Raw genomic sequence first — 6439 nt, 5'->3', positions numbered from 1 at the left:
TCCTCCTCTTCTTATCCCTCCAAACAAACACCTTCCTAAAGTTGGTATAAATATTTGAATTATAATAAATGTTATGGATGGCCTATGAGAAAAGTATAATGTTACCAATTTAAAATGTATTCAAAAAAAAAATGTATTCAAATATCATTGAAGAATAGTATTATAAATTATATCTTAAAGAATTTCTAATGATCTGGTATTTATATATTACAGAATTTCTAATGATCTGGTATTGGTATATGCTATAACCGATAAATTGTAATTCATTTTGGTAAATAAAATTCTAGATGGATGGCAACAATCAAGTTATTTGGTTTGGGTTAAAATTGAGTCCATTAGAATTGCTCACATTCAAGTAAGGACATTTTTCGTTCAGTCAAAATAAATAAGATGAAAAAATAATAACTTAGGTCTGTATTTGTCAAGCCAAATTCATTTAGGTTGGATTGGGCCCAGTTTGTTTAACAGTCTAAGCTATATTGTCAATTAGTTTATTATGAAAAACATTTCAATTTGAGCAATATTTGGTTTTAAAATGGGTTTAGTTTAAATCAATTTGTGCAATTCGGGTATGGATCAGGTCATTAGGGTCAAGTCATTTTTGATCGGATAAGAGTTCAAACATTTGTTAAACAAATCTTTAAAAATTTTGGTAATAAAATTAGAGTATTAGTCATGCTTTTCCTCAAAAAAAAAAAAAAAAAATTATTAGTCATGCTCAAGCCCAAAACTAGTAAATAAGTTAAGCTTAAAAAATATCATGAAGATGTAAAGAACAACATAAATAAATAAATGAAAATAAAAAAACACCCATATTTTTATCCAAAAGTTTGTGAAAATCTTTTTTTTTTGGAGAGAGAAAAAAAAAAAAAAAAAAAAAAAAGATGAAAAACTCTAATTTAAAACTCCACTTTTTTTTTTTTGGACACAAATTTAAAACTCCACTTAACAATAAATTTATCCTTAAAATCGGTAAACTCTAGTAGGGAAGAAAAACTCAAAACCCTCCCTTATAAATAGGACGTAAACACTATATGATTCTTCATTCCTTCACTGTCACAAATTCATAATACAAGAATAACATCACCAAAAAAAATAAAGAAAACAACCTAGCTAAACCATAGCAATGGCAACTGACGAGGAAGAGAACAAGCCAACATCGTCCCTCGAAATCGACGATTCGACAACGGACACAACCCTAATAGCCTCCGTAGAGAAGACATTCGAGGGTACGGAGGTGCCATCATGGAAACAACAGTTAACGATTCGAGCATTCGTCGTAAGCTTTGTGTTGAGCATTCTTTTTACCTTCATTGTGATGAAACTCAACCTTACTACTGGGATTATACCATCACTCAATGTTTCGGCTGGATTATTGGGTTTTTTCTTTGTCAAGACTTGGACAAAGTTGCTTGAGAAATCTGGTTATCTTAAACAACCTTTTACTCGTCAAGAAAATACTGTTATTCAGACTTGTGTTGTTGCCTCCTCCGGTATCGCCTTTTCTGGTGAGTTTTTAATTTTGAGCGTCTAAATTAAAGTACTCTTGATTATGGTTTTTCTTGATAATAATCTAGTCCATTTGATATTTTTTTACACTTCTTATTTTTTTATAATAATTTTGGAGTTTTTGGTTGTATATTTTTAGGTTAAATTTTAGCGTATATTCTTCCTTGTATAACTATATATCTTTTCAAGATTCAAGAATTAGGGTTAATAAGCATAAATTTTTAATTTTTGTATAACAATACGGAGTAATAATTTTGATCTGAGTATTTTTATTTATATCGATATACAATAAGAAATTAGTAATAGAAAAACCTAATTAATTGCACAAACAATTTTGTTTTGGTTGAATTGAACGATCCTTAATATATGCAATGAAAAGAGCATGCGACATGAATATAAAGTAATTAACGGAGTAAAGGTCAAAATCATAAATTCGTAGAAATTAATGTGGGATCTAGCTTATTACGATATATTCTTTTGCAATGTGTTTTTCGGAGTAATAAGGAGTAGTTGTTTTCCAAAGTTACTTTTTTTATAATTTTTTGTAAAAGCAAATTATAATACATCTATTAATGGACAAGCTTATGCATAATATAAAGAATACCTAAAGTATTTAGTTTTTCAACCCTAAAATTTCATGAAATGATCTAAAATATCGAGCAATTCAAACATTGTCGAGAGATAAGTTTGTTCACAAAACTTGAACTAAATACTATGGCACAACATGCCCGATTCACTCACAATAAAGATGCACGATTAAACTAAGAAAGATGTTACTTGTTACTAATACATGACACCCATATGTATAATAAACTAGCATAGTGCCCTTGCTATGCACGCTTTACAAATTAAATTATTACTAATCTCATATATATTAAAAAAAAAAAAATACAAATATAATTCAATTAGTCCAAGGCAATATATTATTTATCTTTGAATTGTTAACCTAACTATATCTAGTGCACTAAGAAATCGATCAATGCATTTGTGTGATATGTCTAATAACACAGTAATTAAAACATAAAACCTTATAAACAAGGTACACGAAGAAATCGATTAATTGATTTGAAAATGTTATCTTCATACTTAAAACATTGGTGTGTTTGGTGTGATATAACTGAATTCCTAACCTTAAGGATATAATTTGGATAAAGTTTTGTCGTCTTGTGCCTTATTAGAGCAATCCATGATCAGTTGATCACTATATTCCTCAATTGCTCTACGTATTAAATTTCCACCGTGTACAAATGCATCATTAGCTGTATTTTAAATTTTTATCACTTTTTCTTTTTTATTTATATGAATTTATAATATTTTGAAATGTTACTAACGACTCACCTTCTATTTTAATTTCATCCTCTTCCTCACACACAAGCTCATATGTCCATGAGAATGAGAAATTTGTTATATAACACCCGAGTATAACATGAACACTCTATAATATGAAGTTCGATTAAACACAAAAGTACTCGATCAATTAAATTAAACATATGGATGAATATAATTCAATTCAACTTCCTAAATTCCCTTTTCACTTAAGCAAAATTTACATTTTCTTTGTGATGATTCTTAGCTAATAACAACTTGTTAAACAGGTGGTGCTGGGAGTTATGTACTCGGTATGAGTAAAAGAGTTGCTGAGCTAGGTGACAAAGCGTTTTTACTAGACATCAAGAATCCTTCCTTAGGATGGATGACTGGCTTTCTCTTTGTTGTTAGCTTCATCGGCCTTTTTTCCGTTGTTCCCCTACGTAAGGTACGACTTTCCTTGTGATCAAAACTTGAACATATGGAGTAACAATTTGGATAAAATGTTGTTACAAACATTTTTAATAATTCTATTATTATTATATACAGACCATAGATGTTTGATTTGTGTTTTTTCTTCTTGCAGATTATGATCATCGACTTTAAACTTACTTATCCAAGTGGAACTGCTACCGCGCATCTCATCAACAGCTTCCACACTCCAGAGGGGGCTGTATTAGCCAAGTAAGGTTTACATGGTTGAATTTATTGTACTAATTTTTAATTTGATCGAACATTGTATAATAAGGCTCATTTTTGCTCTTCAAATTCTTATGTTTCAATTTTGATTGTAGGAAGAAGGTGTAGATTTTAGGCAAATTCTTCACTTTCAGCTTCTTTTGGAGTTTCTTCCAATGGTTCTTTGCAGGAGGTGATGATTGCGGTTTTGCAAGTTTTCCTACTTTCGGTCTACAAGCCTATAAGCAGAAGTATGTGTTACATGAAAATAATTCAATCTTTTCCCTATAAAATGTTGACTTGCTACACTTAAAGCTAGTGAAATTTGTATAATGAATCAAGTTTACAATTAAGTCATACTTCATTTTCATTTTTATGTGATTACTGCAGGTTTTACTTTGATTTCTCTGCAACATATGTGGGTGTGGGGATGATATGTCCGTATCTTATCAACATATCTATACTACTCGGAGCAGTTTTATCATGGGGTGTCATGTGGCCTCTCATAGCGCAACAGAAAGGTCATTGGTACGCCGCAGATGCAGGGGACAGCAACCTTCATGGCATGCAGGGTTACAGGGTAACGCCTTTTTCTTTGATCAAAATCGATTTTCTTAAAACTGACTGGTGCACCAAATAACTTAGGATGGTTTAATTTAATTTCACATGTTTGATTGCAGGTTTTTATTGCCATAGCAATTATCCTAGGAGATGGACTCTATAATTTTGTCAAAGTTTTCGGGCGATCAGTGATAGCCTTGTACAAAGAGTACAAGAAAAAGCAATCAGGTGCAATTATTCCTTACAGTGAACGCCCCACCCCTGAAGTCTCCCCTGAATCATTCGATGACCAACGAAGAACTGAGTATTTTCTCCAGGACAGAATCCCAAATTGGGCTGCAGCAGCTGGTTATGTTGCTATTGCCGCGATTGCTATTGGTGTACTGCCACAGATCATCCATCAGGTCAAGTGGTACCATGTCTTAGTCCTGTATATTGTTGCACCCGTGTTAGCCTTCTGTAACGCGTATGGTTGTGGGCTAACTGACTGGTCCTTGGCATCTACTTACGGAAAGTTAGCAATCTTTATTATTGGAGGGTGGGCTGGTGCTTCTCATGGTGGGATTGTTGCAGGGCTCGCGGCCTGTGGTGTTATGATGAACATCGTCTCAACATCATCAGACCTGACACAAGACTTTAAAACCGGTTACATGACACTAGCTTCACCCCGATCAATGTTTGTGAGCCAAATAGTAGGGACTGCAATGGGCTGTGTAATATCTCCGATTGTCTTCTGGATTTTCTACAATGCATACCCTGATCTTGGACTACCAGAGTCCAAGTATCCAGCACCATTCGCTGCTGTGTATCGAAACATAGCTCTTCTTGGAGTCGAGGGAGTAAGTACATTGCCTAAGAACTGTCTCCTGTTATGCATAATATTCTTCATCATTGCAATGGGAATCAATGGAGTTAAGGATGTCTTAGGGGAGAAGTACTCGAGATTTATACCAATTCCAATGGCAATGGCTATACCTTTCTACCTCGGAGGCTACTTTGCTATTGACATGTGTGTTGGTAGCTTAATACTCTTCCTGTGGGAGTACAGGAATAAGGCTAAGGCTGATGCATTCGCGCCTGCAGTTGCCTCGGGTTTGATTTGTGGTGATGGAATATGGAGTTTGCCTAGTGCTATACTTGCCTTGGCTGGTGTTAATCCACCTATTTGCATGAAGTTCGTTAAAAGCTAGGTTGGAAGAAAGCTAAGGATAGGATCGATCAGATAGAAAAGTTTATTATATGTATGTTTGGAGTCCTAGTTATATCAACAGTAGAACCATTTTAGTTAATTTGATCTTATTGTATGTAGTACAAATGCAATCAATACGTACTAAATTCGATGTTTAACTTTCTTAGATGATGAATGTTAATAATTAATTTTTCTATGTATGTATGCATTGTAACCTGGAGTATATGGTTTAACTCTCCTATTAGCGAGCAAGGGTATAGCAATCAGCGATGCGTTTAAATAGAACTTAGAACACACGTCCGATTATGTGAAGGGAAAGATAATTGGTTATTTTTCTTACGTGTGTGAAAAAATATTGTCTCATACTTCATATAAAATTTCTTGCTTGCTTATCAATAATAATAACATAATACTAAAACAGATACCAGGAATAACATGTGTCATTTCCTAGAGCTGTTTATTTCCCTCCAAAACTCCACCTCCTTTTTTAGCAAATTTTTATTTTTATTTTTATTTTTAAAATATTTGTATAATACAACTATAATAATATTACTCCTATCTTTATATTTCATGTTCAATTACTTAAAATTATTATGCAATATTAAGGAAGAATAAGCTATAATTTAGAAGGTTGAATGTGGTGGTAAAGTATAAAATAACTGAGCCAAAAAAACAATAATAATATTTAATTTACCATTATTGTATATATATTTGTACAATAGTGGGTTCAATGGAAGAACAAATTAATAGTCATGATGTTGAATTGAAATCTTATATAAACCAATATAGTTGAGTTAGTTTTCTATTAAATATTCCTGTAATAATTTTACCAACTTTTAACTTTTTTTTTTCCTTCCAAAAATTCCATTAAATATTACTATAATAGGTCATGTTTACATCAATCATTTTAGATATATGTCAAACTATTATTAAAAACTCCCGCCAATATATACGATACATGTTGTCAGCTTTAAGTTTTTTTTTTCTTAAAAAAAAAAAAAATTCTACTTAGCTTATTTTTTGGAGATCATTGTATAGTTTTTTTTTTTTTTTTAAAAAAACTAAATTAATTGATAAAAAGCCATACGACATCTACATTGTATAATTTTATTGGAAATAACATGCAACTATTTTTAAATATTTTCAACACAACTAATCAACAATAATATTTTTCTTCTTAATTGTAGTTTTAAT

General features: G+C 31.8%; 1 pseudogene; it reads left to right on the top strand.

Annotated features, from left to right (window-relative positions):
• The first annotated feature begins 1189 nt into the window (after positions 1-1189).
• On the top strand, positions 1190-5246 carry LOC145577797 (putative metal-nicotianamine transporter YSL7; annotated as a pseudogene).
• The last annotated feature ends 1193 nt before the right edge of the window (positions 5247-6439 follow it).

The sequence above is a fragment of the Chenopodium album genome, chromosome 14, assembly GCF_948465745.1.
Source record: "Chenopodium album chromosome 14, dcCheAlbu1.1, whole genome shotgun sequence".
Lineage (NCBI taxonomy): Eukaryota > Viridiplantae > Streptophyta > Magnoliopsida > Caryophyllales > Amaranthaceae > Chenopodium > Chenopodium album.
The sequence above is the reverse complement of the archived record's forward strand: the minus strand, read 5'-3'. Positions and strand labels throughout refer to the sequence as shown.